The sequence below is a fragment of the Vespula vulgaris genome, chromosome 7 (assembly GCF_905475345.1).
Source record: "Vespula vulgaris chromosome 7, iyVesVulg1.1, whole genome shotgun sequence".
Lineage (NCBI taxonomy): Eukaryota > Metazoa > Arthropoda > Insecta > Hymenoptera > Vespidae > Vespula > Vespula vulgaris.
Window position 1 is genome coordinate 3,995,602 of NC_066592.1, and position 17,699 is coordinate 4,013,300.

Sequence of the window (17,699 nt, forward strand, 5' to 3'; positions counted from 1 at the left end):
GAGATAGAAACGAAACGATTATCCCTTTTGTTTCCTTCAATTTTAGCGATATTATCGAATCGAAGAGTCACTCCGGTCTCTCACGATACCTCCTACAATAATCGCGGCGATCCTCGCGTAATGGATAACTATTTCACGATGACATTTTCTCTGTCGGACACGAAACAAACCGAATGGAAAGCGAAAGTGGCTAATAACCCTTAATAAGCTTCACAAACGAGCGAGAGAGATGAAGGATTACTTCGGAGGGTATTTTTTATCAGTGAGGACGTACGAACGAATTAGGTTCAACGTTTGTGACTCATCGGGATAAATGTACAAATTGGAGGGATCAGTAAGTAAGTAAATATTACGTTTTGCATGTATCTTTTTCTTCCATTTTTCGAAACGAGTATTGCTGACAAATCGAAGGTTTTATATATGACTTATTATATCAAAGATTTTTAACAAATGTTAATTTTAACGATTACAGATATGTTGAAAATAATATTTTTTCCACAACAAAAGAACAAGAAAATGCTTTAACGTAATACAAAAGATTAACGGCATGAAATTGCTTTTTCATAAATATTCAAAGTTTTTAATGATTTTTTTTTTTCAAGTATAAATCATACTCAGTATAATGTGATTATATCGGTATTATAATATTACAATTTTTACATTATATAATTCTTTTTTGTAGTGACGAAAAAAAGATTTACTTATAGGGATATTCTAGACGTTTTTTTCAAAAGATAATTCTCATGTCTATAATTTCCAAAGTTTTTAGGTACACTATCGTTAGTCCTTCGTCTAAGAAAAAGAAATAATAATATTCCTTTGGCTTAGGATGAGTTTGGAACGGCTAAGATTTTTATCGTACTTGTTCAGAGTAAAAAAATTTGCAGGGGAAATTAGCGTTAAGCCCGGGGCCTTCTCTGCTAAGGTCTCTAAAAGAGTCATCCAACTCGTAACAATTTAAACGGTGGTTATTGTGCAAAGCTAAAAGTAGAATCACGTGTTATTTCTTTTGCGGTATTTAAAGGTCCTTCCCGATGTCGTTCCGTTCGACAATCGTTTGACGATGACGTTATTGAGAATTGCGAGATAATAATTGAGCAATCCTTTCTCTTCCGAGGAATTTGTTAAAAAACTATATATATATATATATATATATATATATATAAGTGTATGTATGTATGTGTATAGATATACAATATATATGTATTACAATTGGTACCGTCATTGAAGATGGATATCTATTCCTAAATCGTGAGCGATTATGATCGTGAGTGTAGTCGAGTATAAAACGTTGATTTTCTTAAAAAAAATAGATATACGAGATATTTCTATTAAAAGAATTATAATCTCGTATAATTTAATTATTTAGAATTAATTCGTCAAATTGCAAATAATCGAAACATTTTACGAAGTTCATTCAAAAGTAAACATACATTTTCAATAATTGTATTTCAAGTCAAACATTAAGAGTATATCTGATAATTAAATCCAAATCATTTATTTTATTGATTTTCTAAAAAAAGAAATAATGAAAAAATTTACTTTTTCTTGTGACCTGGAGAAAGAAAAAAATAAGAGTAAAGTAAGTGGGGGACAGAGAGAGTGAGAGCGATCTTATACTTTCGTGAATTTACGAAAACGGTGTTAGCTCTCACTTGCAAGGATGACCTCTTCAGGGTTAACCATGCAAGATGTCTATGGATGCACGAGCCTGATCGGATCTCGCGGAATCGAAAGCAATAGTCGTGTGTCAGGGCTAATATCGGAGATGAAAATGAGGTCACGTTGTTAGTATCCGTAGTATAATGGTAAGAGGATGCGCTTGCTTTCCCCTTCTCTTTCTCTCTCTCTCTCTCTCTTTCTCTCTCTCGCTCTTTCTCTTACCCTTTCTCTATGTTTCTATTCTCTATCTCTCTCACAAAACTTCCAGGATAAGCCAATCGGATCTTCTTTTTCTCGCTGTGTGCGATCTATGGAAGCGTGGGAGAGCATGTCATTCAACGAGATACTAATACATATATATATATACACACGCGTATAGATATATAGATATATATGCATACACGATGATCATCGTTTTCTATGTATATATTATTCACATATGTTACGTATACGGACTACCTACAGCCGATTAAACTACGTTGAATTCTTTTTCCGACATTTCCTACCACGAAAACACATTGATGCAATTCCATACGAAAATATCCACGTGAAACATTTTTATGTTTATTTTATTTAACGATTTTATGCGATACATAGAACGTAGATACGTACGTATGTACGTACGTTCGTTCGTTATAGTTATAGAAAGGTTTATCTTCTATTTTTATATTTTCATATCGGCAAGTTGATTAATTTTTCTTGATTTCGTTGAAAAATATTCTATAAATTCGTTTGACAATATTTTGATAATTGCAGTCGAGTGAATGACGAAAATATGAAATATCAAAGTTTGTTGTGAAAGTATTTCTTTATGCTTTTATAAATTCGAACAATTATTCAAATTTACTATATATATTTTTTGTCGTACTCATACTTTTTCATTTATATTTTTTTATTTTGATAATATTCCGTAGCAGAAGATCTTTTTTGCCATTTCTCAGATAATTTTTTTCATTTCAAAACTCGTCATAAATTCCGAGATGACTTTTTTTTTTTTTACAAAATCGAAGGAACTTTGAAAATGTATAATTCTGAAACTATGAATAGTAGAGATCTCATCCTTGTGACGTAATAATTCAGGAAAATTAGCATTTCTATAAAAAAAAAAAAAAAAAAGAAAGAAATAATATTTCACAAAAAATAAATTCATATTTCGTTTCGAGAATATCCGTAAATCGATTCGATAAAAAAATGAAAGTTATTTTTTTGTAGAAACAATTTCTAGATTCGCTCGACGAATCAATAGCAGAGATACGATGAAATTTTGTTTGAAAAAGGAAATGTAAAAGGAAAAAGAACTAAACGAAGAGTATTCGAGATATTCGTATTAATCCTCAATAACGAGACATCCCTTTTTATCGGTTCTTAACGTAGTACATTCAAAGGTGGCTCGGAAGGTAGAAAGCTCATTTACGAAAGATAGCAAGAGAGACGGAGATAGAGATATAGAGAGAGATAGAGGTTTAGAAAGAAAGATAGAGAAGGAAAGAAAGAGACGAGACGGTGGCCGGCAGTAAAGTGCGATAGCTGTCGACGATAAGGGCAAAGTGGAGGATGAAAGTGACAGATGGACTTCTACGAGAGTACGAGAGAGAAAGTAAGTACTTACTTACTCTAGCCAACGGAGAAAGCTGTTCTCGGTCGTTGCAAGTTGAAGGAATGGATCTTCCTGTGCGGAATAGTGAGTGTGAGAAAGATGAAGTCACAAAAGTAACATCATCTCTCTCTCTCTCTCTCTCTTTCTTTCTGCGTGTGTTTCTCTTGTATATGTATATACACATACATGATAGGTGGTGAAAGAGAGAAAGAAAATGTTAGCCTTAAAGCTATACGCATCGTACTGCTACCCATTTACCTTTGTTTATGTAATATTCCTCTCTTTTCGATCTTTTATTGTCTTTTCGGTCAGAGACCTCCTGCCGTTTAAAAATAAATAGAAACGTCGTCGTCAACTTATTTCGATAGATACTCATCTTCTCTTCTCTCTCTTTATATCCCATCCTCTTTCCTTATCTTTATTTCTCTCGTCTTTTATCTTTTTTATGTTTTTTTTTCTTTTGTTCGTTCCTCTCCTTCTTAATATTTTAACAAAAGGAGTGTACCAACGATTTAACCGCAAATGCTTTTTGCGGCTTCCGTCGTGATCACGTCGGCCTCTCTTTACCTTGCCTAATCTATCAATAATTTAAGTAATTTAAGATATCAAGAGAGAGAGAGAGAGAGAGAGAGAGAGAGAGAGAGAGAGAGAAAGAGTGAAAGAGATTAACAGATTTGCATTTCGACGGATTACAGTTTTGTAATTAATGTGATCGCGCATCTTGATTTCGCATAGTTTAATTTCGTCATTTTCTCGATCATAAATTTCGAGATCGATTGCGTTGTACGAATTTCAAAGAATAGATTTTTAGTAGTTTGTAGTAGTTATTGGAATAGAGCAGAGCGAATTTATTTATCGCGTATCGAAGTTGCATCGAGAAATACGATACGCGTGTGTTAGGATTCACGTTGGATAGTGCCATGAAAGATCGCCTACTGCTGTATTACCTCAGATTCGAAAGAGAGAAAGGAATGGGATGCGACCTTTCTTAATCCAGATATCTTCTCGTTCAGTTCGTTCGTTCACTCGTTCGTTCGTTTGCCAGCTTGTCCGTTTCGAATTGCACGGAAGATAAAATTTGTCTTTCTATCGATGCAATATTCGTGTCATCATTTTATTTCATCTCATATAATTTTTATATGGTAATCTACAAGATTTATTATTTATTTCGATACGAAGATGAATTTCACGTAAATGTAATTTAAATTAACAGTCCAATACACATTTATGAGTCCATTTATTATAAATATACACATGGGAATTATATACTATAAGTTTGCAGAACATAGATATTATTATTTATCAAGTTGACATAACATAGATATATTAATTATGTATTATAAGTTAGCATAACATCATTATCTACTATTATATATCTTGTTATAATATAGATACTATTATGTATTATAAATTAATATAACACAGATAATATTATGTATCATAAGTATCATTAGTAATATCTAACATAGGTATATCATATACAATGACAATTTTCGCATAAAATATAATTATTAAAAGTGAGAAATCAATACTTATATACATGAAACATAATTATACGTTTACACCGAAAAAATTTTTCGATATAAAACAAATATATACTTATCCAAAGTTTCAATATAAATAAGCATTGATACGAACCTTTAAATAAATACTCATAGAATCAATCGTAGAAATACATATAAAGAAATAAAACATAAAAGAATTAGAACATAGAAGAGTTTCAAAGAATTATATATACATATACCGTTGGACTATGATTTAAGGAAGAATCGGTGACAAACGAGGAAAGGAAAAAGTTACTTTGCGGGTACTCATGGATTTGAGAGAAGAAAATAAGGAACTTCGATGTAAAGAAGAAGGTGTGAAAAGAGTGAGAGAAGAGTGAGAGGAAGAGTTTGAGAGTGAGCGAAAGAAAGATAGACCGAGAGAGAGAAAAAGAGAGAACGAATAGCGAATGAAACGAGAGAAAGAGAGAGCGAGAGCGAGAGCGAGAGCGAGTAGTGAATAAAAAGAGAGAAAAAGACAGAAGAAATGTAAAGTTGAAAGAGGTAGTGAGAGAGAGACAGAGAGTGAGAGAGAGAAAGAGGATATAGGAAGGGGTAGGATTGCGCGCAAGGGCGAGAGCGCTGGCAGATGGCATTGTGGTGGGGGTAGTCGGTTCTCCCGTAGCATGAGGTTTACACGCTGCCTCGAGGACTCGTCAGTATCGCGACGCGACTCATCCGCGATGTTTACTATTCGATCTCTTCGACTTTCGCGTGTAACATCGTAAAAGTCGCCACGTGATAGAATCGTACGAGAAGAATTTAATAAAAAGAAACGTGTCGACAATATAACAGGATATTTTATCGATTATTTTACATTGGTGCGTTTCCTTTTTTCTTTTTCTTTCTTACATTCTTTTCTTGCACATCCGAGAAGAAACTCCAAGGCTTTCCCATCTACCCGTAAACATCGGGTTAACCTCTTCGACCTTTCTCTTTCTTCAGGGTAAAATATCTTGGTTAATCATTTACGTGAGTATACAATTTTTATATTGTTATTATTATCATTATAATAATTATTATTATTTTTTATTTTCTCTTTATTTTTCAATTTACTCAGTAGTTTGAGAATTTCTTTAGTTCGCGTAAGAATTCGATCAGGAAAGAAGATTGAACCTAAATGGCGCGAAGCAAGATGCTTCAAACGCTCTTCTCGTATCCTTCGTGATATTATTACTCTTATTAATATTCTCTTTGACGTCGTGTAGAACTTATATTAAGAATGTGTATAATATTATAACTTACATTATTACTAGAATAGTTTGATGTAAAGTTTGGATGTATTTTCTACGTTAACGCTCGTCAAGTTTACGTCCTTTGTTATATTTCGTATTATAACAGTCTCTCTCTCTCTCTCTCTCTCTCTCTCTCTCTCTCTCTCTCTCTCTTTGTTGTAATAAACTTTGCCTCCGGTAGGTGGTGCGTCCTACGAATATTTGAAAGTTTATGCGTAGTAATATTTAATAAGTATTTTGCATTGTTGCGGGTTGTGTAGTAGTAACGGCGTGGATATTTTATTGCGTCGATCAACTATCCCATATTTTTTGAAACTATGAAAGAAGTAATTTTGTTCTACGATAAGTAAATGAGTTTTATCATAAATTATTAATTATATTAGTAGTTATATTCGTGTAAGTTCATCGCTGAGTGCTTAGATTTTACCGAATTTATGGTCACCGTTGTCGTTCGCCTTGTTTTCCTATTTAATTATATAATGCAGCGCAGAAACTCAAGAAAAAGGTTAGTTCGAAAACATTATTACCGCATGAACTTTTCTTGTTTGAAACTGTACGTCGTCATCGTTATACGACGTTAAATATGTATCAACATAACCTAGCCTTAGTAACAACGCGTTTTACACGTCTACCTACGATCAAGAATCAATACGGAACGAGCACCAATTAAACGATTCGCTCATTCATAAAACAGGAGAGAAAATATCATATATTGTATGTATGCATACAGTGTTCTTGGCTTATGGTATTATTTTTTTTATTATCATTATTAATTAATTAATTAATTAATTTATTTGTTCACATTATATTTTTTTTGAAATTATTCTGTTTAGTATAATTAAAACAATATATTATTTAAGTAAAGAAATATCTAGCGTAGAGGGATAGTTGATTTCTATTTGATACTTGTAACTAACATACTAACTTACCTAAAAAGTTTTAAATTGAAGTCTTAGAATTCCACGACTCTGTAAGTCAACTTTTGTCTGTCTTTACTACTTGTATCTATCTAATACAGCTTGAAAGGTAAAACTTGATGATACAATTGTGTTCTAGATATTCTTAAAGATCATTAATACGTTTTATGAACTTTACCGTATAAATAAACTTAATCGTATCGCATATACATACATATATTTTTTGTTTTATCTATGTACAAATGTATTACAATTTTAGTGAATATCTTATCTTATATATATATAGATAAGAAAAATTGATTAACGTTGATCATATTTTATATATTTTATATATTATATACTTTGCTATATATCAAATATATAATTACAGCTATATATTTTATATACATATCTGTAATGTATATATCCCTCAAATGTAAAATGTATTTTTTACTACTTGTTACGATCGAAAAAGTTAGAAAATGTGCTGATATAGAGATTACAAGAAAAAGAAAAAAATTGAATAAAGCTAGAGACATATTTTAAGGTTCCTGACGGCGATGTTTCGAAGAGATTATACACATAACATTATAACTCGACGTTACCACTAAGTCTTTTTATTTTCTTTTTCTTTCTCCTTCTCTTTCTCTTTCTCTATTTCTCTTTTTCTCGACGAAAGAAGGCAGGGCCCTCTGTACCGTAAACTTTACGTTTAGCCGAGTTGACAAACTTGCCGAAGTTGTATTTTTGCCACTATGTTCGTGCCGGAAATACGGTATTTCGTGTTCTCGATTCTCTAATATACGTTTGAACTTTGACACCCTACGAAACCCGTCAAACTTTCTCCTTTTAAAATAATTCTTTTTGTACTTCGTGCGTGTATATATATATGTATGATACGTTTGAAAAATCATTTCCATTTCATTAGTTTCAATGAAACGTTAGTAATCGTTTTCATTTCGTCGAAATCTCATTTAATTTTGATAAATAAATATCTTTATCGTTAATAGGATTAATTTCTATAAATCGTATATACATATATAGTGTACATATATGGTATAGATGTTTGATCTGAATTAGTTAACGATCGAACGTGGCCACATACCATTTATGTTCTCGCTGATGTTCGCAAACCTGGAAATAGAGCGTATATATACATATATATATACACATGTTACATACACACACACACACACACATGACATATTTGGTTGCTTAAATTATTCGTAATTGAGTAGTGCGTTTATATAGGATGAACCAAAAGTTTCTACGCTTGTAGTTTCACAATCTGAACAAAGAGAGAGTAAGGAAGAATAGGAATAATATTAGCCTAAGATCTCTCGAAAAAAATTATGGTCATTACCGTACTCTTCTTCGATACCAGATCATTTAGGTGATTTTAAAAGTTATTTAACAATTTTTAACTCACCCTATATAAGAGCCTTCTATAACGACGTACATCTATCATATTCCGGTATCTACTTAGTATCGATTAATCGATTTAAACGTATTTTTACAAAATATTTACCAAAGCATATTAACTCAATTAATTTAACAAGAATATAAAAATTTCTATATCTTTATTTTAATCGTTAAGAGTTGATGGTTAACGTAAGATAATTAAAAATTAATTAGTTAAGTTGAATTAACGTGTTTCAAAATTGGATAGATGCGATGATTTAGTTTACTTAAAAAATTTTGTATTCTCGATATGTTAATATTTATTTTTCGTAATATATTTTGTATCGAAGCATTTTAAAGGGGAATGTCTGACATCATATTGACCTGCACTACTAGCTCTTAAAGCGCATTTCATCGATCGGAAAACGATACGGCTATTGAATCGAAAGATAATATTGTATATTATTAATTATATAAGACATGTATTGTAACTTTTAAATATTTTTTATCGCTATAGATAATTTTCCAATCAATTTTTATCTGATTGAAATATACGAAGAAATTTAAAATGCAGTTTTATCGTCTTTGAAGAGGATCGTAAAAAATATTGAAATATTTTGCATCTCGTTTTAGAGGTTCGCGTTTAAGAGAACAATTTTTTTAAATGTACATATCTCTCACCAAGAATAGAGAAATGTCAACGGAGTAATTCGATTGGAAATTTCATTTAATTTTAGAAATCTATTTAAAAAGAAAGAAAGTCTTTACGTTCGTGGTGAGCGAGCAAAAAAAGAAATTGTAATTTGAAATGTTCATCGCGTCGCTTTAATATTTAACGTTTTCCAAGATTTTTAGATCTTTTTTCTGAAATTTTTCTCTCTCTTTTCTCTTTCTCGTAATTTTAAATTCGTTATTTCAGTTCGTGCACGAAAAGAGGATAAAAGTCCGGATGATTATACACATATTATACATACGTCGCGAATAAAATTTTTTTTCCTTTTCTTCTCTTCTCTTTTCTTTTCTCATTCTGTTCTTTAGTTCCTGTAGTTTCTTTCTTTTTTTTTGTTTTTTTTTTCTTTTTCTTCTGGAGAAGTAGGTACACGCCAAATCTTCGTTAGTAGAGAGATATATATACGCGATATCGTAATTTATGTGTGTATTTGTGTATGTGCGAGTGTACCAGAATATCGTGACAAGGAAATAAATTTGCGTTGGGTTATAAACGACCAGAGTTGCTTCGTTTCCCAGCAGGAGATTCTGCATTATAATACGAGATTCGTACAAATTAGTATCAGTCGATTCCTCATTGCGGAAATTTATTTTATTTCCGATGCAAACCTTCGATATCCTATGAGAGAAAAAGGGAGAGAACGATGGAAGATCTTGAATCTTTTATTTCTCTTAGCATTAGTCGATTTTATCTTCCTGATTACGAATTTATAATATTAAATCTATTTCATGTTATTTATTCACGAAATAATCGATTTAAATTGTTTCCATAGAAATAAATAAATAAACTATGATATGCAGAATTATCTATGAAGAATTAAATATAAATTATTATAATAGAAATAAATAAATTATGATATAGGTATATTAAAAAATATATGTATCCGTATAGGAACGGTTTTAATATAGATAAATTATGATGTTGATATAACGGAGTATAAATATATTATTATGCGTAAGAGTAGAGAGATTCTATGTGATGTAAAAAACAAAAAAAAAAAACAAAGAATCGATTACTCTTTTGAGGAGAGAACTTTTTAGTCTACTGTTTTTTAATTTTTTATTTATAGATTACAAAACCACAAGTCGAGAAATCTTTTTGTTCGTCATTGGGAAAAAAAAAGATTAGCCTGAAAAGTCGCGTTAAAAGGAGTAATCGATTTAAAAAATTATTTAAAAACTTTTAACTCGACTTGAATACAATGATTTCATTTCTCGCGAATATTGTACATGAACATGTACATATGTACTTATATATAAAAGCTGAGGGTATTGTTAACTTCGACTTTCGCGTGAAAACGGATAATCATAGTCCAATATTTCAGTAAAGGACTACTTCCGAATTCATCGCGCTTAAGCTGCGAATACGATGCAAAATGTCGAAAGTTTGAAATTCAATGGTCGAACAGGTTTTGTTCGTATCTTTTGTGCGTTGTACGGGCCTTTCAATCCGTTTTTACCTTGATCGACGTATCTACTTCGTAAGTAACTACACACTTTCGAATATTTTAGATCAAGGGAGAGTATATTCTTAATTAACGACGTCACACGTTCGCGTTGATTGATCTAGAAAAGATGATGAATAATATACGAAGAATGAAATAACATAATATATAATATAACGAGAGAAAGTGATCGATTGTAAACTCTAATAGCAATAGATATTTACACAACTATATTTATTTTTATTTTTTAACACGCCCAATTCAAGGCATAGCTATCTCAATCTTTCAGACCTTCAATTTCTATTCATTTTATATAACGCACGTAGGCACACTCATAGATTTATATTCGTTAAATCTTATTACGTCGTGTCGTTACAAAAATAATATTATTATTATTTTATATTCGAATATTAATATTTACTACCAATATGTATAAATTCGAATTTATCGTAACGACGATAGTATATCAATAATATTACGAATTTTACATATTGAATAATATTTATTTAGCTCCGGTCACACAGGAATAAACATTATTATCAATAAGAGAAAGGAAAGATACTAGAAAGAAGAGAAACGAGTATTATTATTGTTGAAAATCTCGTGTAAGTATCTCTCGAGACGTGCCACGATTAATTTCGCAATCAGATACCTATAATCATTGTCATTATAATTATCATTATCGTTATCGAAAATATATATCGCATATAGACAATTTTCACGTTGATATATACCGTTAGTTAGATAATAAATTCTACTTTAAACTCTCTCGTGTACTTTGTTGTTTGCGTTCAAGCTCGATTCTTTTATTCTTTTTTTATTTATTTTTCTTTTTTTAAACGATCTCATCGAGCTCGTGTACGGGAGGAAAAGAAAGGTGTTCCGTTATAAAGAAGAAAATGAAAGAGAGAAAGAGAGAGAGAAATGACGAAGTTCACGTAATTATAATCCCAAGGTGGGTCGAACTTGGTGAGGAGAGGAGGCCAACGTTAATTAATCGTGGCTCCCGCGTTCTCGTTAATTCCCACTCTCTCACTCGCAGAATTGTTGTGTTGAATCGACAGAAAGAGAGAGAGAGTGAAAGACAGAGAGAAAGAAAGAGATCGAGAGAGAGAGAGAGAGAGAGAGAGAGAGAAGTCTATGGACAACAACGGAGACACACGGCCGACGACGACTGTTAGGCAATTCGTCCGCTTTTTAATGAAATGCGTACGACCCATTTTTTATCTCTCCCAAGGTACGAAAGTACGAGATGCCGATTGATATCGAAGTGACTCCTTTGCCTTCACCGAATCCTCGCTATAGTAGCAAGACCATGACGCAAAACTACGTCCCACGATCCCATCTACGATGGCTAGAAAAAGATGTAATCGTTATTGACGTTTTGCAAAATGTAAGAGCGTTAACTATTTCGACGTTACATCGATAATGCGCTTTGAAGTCAATGATCCTTTTTTTTTCTTTCTTTTTTTCCCTCAAAAAAATTTTGTTCCTTTAATTTTCGAGAGAGTGTACTAATGAATACGATTTTGTTTCGTTTTAGTTAAGTATTGTGAAAAAATTGGTTTTATCATAGACAGAGAGAGAGAGAGAGAGAGAGAGAGAGAGAGAGAGAGAGAGAGAGAGAGAGAGAGAGAGAGAGAGAGAGAGAGAGAGAGAGATAGAGTATAACATTTTGTTGAAAGCTTTTTGACAATTTGTTCGATAGATCGAATAGATTGCGTAAACACTATTCTATTTAATTGTAACATCGTCGAACGTTTTATATATTATCGATACCATGAGATTGCTAAGAATTAAAAAGCAAAACTATGTTATTACCACTTAAGTTAAAGTGTTTTCTCCTGCTATATATGTACAGAAAAATATCAGTGTGCACTCGTTATACTTATACTGACAAGAGTTTTTGCCAGGAGCAATCACTTTTCTCGTAGGTATCTCCTACATCACCAAAACCAGTTTTTAAGTGGCGCTTACGACTACGCTTACCGACTTCTCATTATCGTTTTATGTAATATAGAGCATTCAAATGATAAAACCGATTCGGAATTTCAAGGACATTTTTTAAATATTAATTGGAATCGTGTAAAAAATTTTTTCCGAACAAGAAGTAATTCTTTTCGTTTTTTCTAATTTAATCATAAGTAATCTTTGTATATTACGATACGTAAAAAAGAAACAAGGCGTTTGAAATATTTTTCAATTTTTACGTAATACAAGTAGCAAATGAATTGTAATTTATTTTTAAATATTCGAGTGAGAGATAATTAATTGATTTCTCAATATTTGCTAACGCGTTAAATTTTATTTATTTATTAATTTTTGCTTCAACAACATAAACAAATCAGGACTTAAACAATTTTAATACTTTGATCTATAATAGGACTAAAGAATTTTTATTCACACACACGCATATATATATATATATATATATATATATATATATATATATATATAAGGAAACTTCAATAAATCGAAGAATCAATTACGTACAAAACCGGATATATGCGAGACGTTTATTATGCGAAATAGCCAGATGTTGTTAGGTGGATATCGTTTATAGCGAGCTAACGAGCATGCTACAAGTGTTCTTGACACTTTCGAACCTTCGAAAGAGAGTAGGGACCAGGGACACGAAAATATTGTCCATTGACAATGAGACTCAATCTCGATAACTTTAATCCTTGAGTTAACTTTTAAAAGAGTCTACTTATGTAATCGGTTCGCTCTCAAACGTGTCCACCGCTAGATTATTTTCAGAGAATATTTATTAATTCACTTCTTACTTTATTTTATTTAAAAGTGTTAAATAATCACTCAGGTAACAAGATATAAAAAGTCGCGAGAGAAGGAGAGAAAAAGAAAGAAAGAGAAATATGAAAAATTACAAATATCTTTTATACATTAAAAGTCCAATGTTTCTGCTGTTCTTTCTTTGAAAGTATAGTAAAAAGTATTCTGAACATTTTTACGGTATTGCATGGCGAGCAGCAGTGTATCCTTGAAAACGAATATATCTTCATTTTCGAGAAATAACTTTTACCGCAAGATAGTCTTTAACACGATCTAGAAATATTCAGGTGTTATATTATAATTAAATATAAATCGTTAAAAATAATTAAACGAGACTGCTTAAAAAATTAATTTACTATGTGGGAAGGGATGAAAGTTTATAGAATGCGTGTTTGCGTGCGTGTGTGTTCAATTGCGAGAGATATTTTTTTTATCGTTGGATGCAATTTTTCGAACTAGAATTTTGAAACTTTTTTATAAATACGTGTATACGTATATAGGTATTTACGTGTGTATATATATATATATATATATATATATATATATATATACCTGGTAGCGAAGTAAAATTTAATTACATTTATGATAAACGGGATTACGAAGGGAACGTTTTAATTGGCAATTGTGACAATCACGATTCACGCGTAAGTCAATTTGAAGTTGTATTGAGGTCCATCAAGTAATACGATTAAAATTATCGAACGTTGATTAACACGATGATGCGGTAAACAGAGTTTAGAAACATTTTCAATGATACTTCGATTGTCATGGTATTCAACGTGTTATCGCCATTTAATCCTTAATCGGATTAAGGAGTCATCAAGGTTTATTATATATAATTGATGATACATAAGCACATACACGGACACATATCACCACGTTGAATTGATGACAAGACGATCGATAATCGTTCATTATCGCTTATATACGATAATTAATTCAATTAACACGTTCAAATGATTTTTTTTTTTTTTTTTACTTAATAAATATGCAGGTATACAAATTCGTGAAATTTTTAATATCAAACTTGTCAAAGTATGAAATATTATTATTATTATTTGAATGTGTTAATTATGAGTAGGTGCCAGATATCTAAGTAATATATTATTTTTTTATAACGTGTATGGTAAAAGTAATATGTTTTTTAACATCTTTTAAACAATTCAGATCACTTTCGTAATCACTGGCTCATATGTGAGCACGTAGGAATTTTATTCGATCGTAATTTTATAATAAATTAATTTATCGGTTTAATCCTTGAATTATTAACCGGAAAAGAGAAATGGTTTAATTAAAGAAAATATTATTACTTTCGATTATTATTATCTTTTTTGATCATTCATTAATTTGATCCAAAGCTATGTATTTTCATTCATATATTTTTATATTTTGAATGGAAACGAATTTCGTACACATACACGTTTATCAATCAAATATTTACTCGGTCAACAGATTAAAATGTATCGGATTGGTCGGTAAGTACTGTCAGAATTTTTAGTAATTTATATTCAAATAAATATTGGTATTTTTTATTGAAAATATTTAGTATGTTATATCTAAATAAATAACACTATTGTATTTTATATTGAAAAAAATGTTTGTTGTATACCATTCAAACAAATAACATATTATAGAGTATTTTGTTTAATAAAATACTTTTTAATATCCAATTAAATAACACCAGTATTTTATATATCGAAAATTTCGACATTATTTAATCGTCAATCCGATATATGCAAACCTTTAGTTGTTTTATAATTTCATGCAACAAAATGATGACAATATAATTTTTATATTATTTTCATTTTAATATACTATTTTATATTCATTTTAATATACATTTTAATATGCACCAGATAATTAATATAATATATATATATTCTATTTTTTTAAAACATTTCTAAGAAAAAAAAAATAGATCATGTATTAAAAGACTAAACGATTCTTTTCCGATCGATATTTAATTCGAGTTTACATTTATATTTCGAATCGAAATATATTCCATACATATGTATACCAACATATAATACGATCGAAAATCTACTCGCATACGTTAACAAATGAAATATATTATACTATATATGGAACACTTTAGTTTTCCATTAAGTCTCATACGGCAAAATGATGATGATAATATAATTTTTATATCAATTCCACTTAAACGTAGATACGTCAATTATTATATTATATAATTTTCTTTTTTCCTTTCGAAACGTTTATAAAGAAGAAGGGAAAAAAGAACGGACTATAAATAAATAAACAAATAAATCATGTATTAAAAGATTAAACAATACTTTTCCGATCGACGTTTAATTCGTGATTCTGTCGCGTATATTTTATAGAGTTTCGTTCAAATTCCGACAAAATTTCCGTGGTATAACAAAGGGAGAGAGAGAGAGAGAGAGAGAGAGAGAGAGAGAGAGAGAGAGAGAGAGAGAGAGAGAGAGAGAGAGAGAGAGATAGAGAAAAATAGAGAGAAAGAGAGAGATGGAGGGACTACAGAGAGACTATAGAAATAGAGAGAATCGCGAAGGGGTGGTAGGAGGTAGAGGTGGTGAAGGGTAGGGAGGGGGAGGTGGAGATAGAGGAGAGTAGGAAGGAGGGGTAGCAGGAGGAGGAGGACCAGGGATCGTTGGTGCGATCGTAGATTTTCGAAAGCGGTTCGATTTAACAAAATTTACGCGGCAGGTTTGGTGGTGCGGTGGCTTGTATCGACCGCGCGCGCATTCGACATACATACGTATATTTTCAGTACTTTTGCTAGAGCGCATGCCTCGTCTCGTCTCGTCTCGTTTCGTTTCGTCTCGTCTCGTTTCGTTTCGTCTCGTCTCGTCTCGTTTTGTCTCGTTTCGTCACCTACAATGAGAGCGAATGAGAAACGACGCATAAATTTTCGCCATTTTCGGATGATTCGTACTAAACAAAAGTCAAATAAATACATCCCCCATGAAATATCGATCCTTTCGAAAATTTCGCGAGTCTGTCAGTCGATCATTCTTTTTTTTTTCTTTTTTTTTCTCTTTTATGTTTCGTTTTGCTTTTTTTTTTCTTTTATTTTTTCAATTCTCTTTTTGTTCCTTTTTTTGTTATCCTCTTTCTGTCCCTTTTTTTTTATGTTTTAACTTTGAATTGAACAAAGGTAGAAGACAGATTGTAAATTTAAAAAAATTAATTCGTAAATTTAATTATCGTTAATACGGGACTCGTTACACTTGATAAATATTTTTGTAATTTGTCTGATCAAAATTTCGTTAATTGATCGATTAAATGTGCATAGGTAATTAAACGTCGTAGTGAGTAATTCAAGATGGAAAAGCATCTTTCATTTTCCCAGTCGAATATCATGGTTAAATGTTATGGAAATTATTAGGGGAGGGAGAGAGGTTGTTAGAAAGGAACTTTGACTTGAAGTATATCGTAGGTAGGAAGTATTCAGTAGGGAAGATCCCTTTTAAAGCCCTACCAAAGTACTGTCGTATAAATTCCCTTTGGTAAACCATCTTTGGTCGTGTAAGTTTTACTTAAAGTATTTCCTATGATTCCGAATAGATATGTACTTTCTTTAGAGACATTTTGTACGTTTTATACACACACACACACACACACACACACACACACACACACACAAATATATAGATCGCTTCTTCGCATATCGAATTTTTGTGAAATCGTCAGACTCTGTTCTAATTTTAACTATTCGTTGCAATTCGTGCTTTCAAGAGAGTGAAAGACTGTATGAAAGAGAGAAAGAGAAAGAGAAATAGAGAGAACCTATACCAATGCTTCGTTACCCAATTGAAGTTTTTCATCGAATGATTTTCTTTTGCACGAAGCTCCATTCCATGAATATATATATATGTATATATAGGTGAATCTACTATCTGGAAATATTCAAGAAAAGCAAACCTTCCGATCGTGTAACGAAGGTTATCTTTTTTAAAGAGAAGTTTAAAAGAGAGAATTCCTAAAGTCTTTGTGACGTGAAAAGAAAATTTTTCAACGAGAAATTCTTGTCGTTATGAATGTTCAAACATCGTTTTTCATAAATCGAAATAAAAGAAATGTTTCATTTATTGATATAATAGGAATGAACAGAATTTACATTAAAAGTGAAATTTCGTTTCTTTAAAAAAGAAAAGAAAAATTATATGACATTATCCGATTATCTTATATCTTTTTGATTATTTATTACTATTTATACAAAAAGATAGGATTATTTTTAATACAACATCTAGTGGTGTAAATCGTTTAGGTTGCTTGTGAATTCGATCCTAACGTTTGATAAAACGAAGAAGATCTCTTTTAGAAATCTTGTTTAATAAAATAAAAATAAATAGTAAAAACAAAAATGAAATTAAAAATAATTTCATATACCTAGATACGATGTTATCTAAAAT

At 31.0% G+C, this 17,699-nt stretch overlaps 1 protein-coding gene across 3 annotated transcripts in view; it reads left to right on the top strand.

The window, feature by feature from the left end:
• Positions 1–4,962: 4,962 nt before the first annotated feature.
• LOC127065417 (serine-rich adhesin for platelets) overlaps positions 4,963–17,699 on the top strand; it is an 88,952-nt gene continuing 76,215 nt past the window's right edge. For 2 of the 3 annotated variants that reach the window (XM_050997723.1, XM_050997726.1), the window contains exon 1: positions 4,963–5,775. The gene's annotated coding sequence lies outside the window, so the exon portion shown is untranslated. Of the gene's footprint in view, positions 5,776–5,937; positions 6,544–17,699 lie in introns of those variants that run through there. The other variant, XM_050997725.1, reaches the window with a different exon arrangement.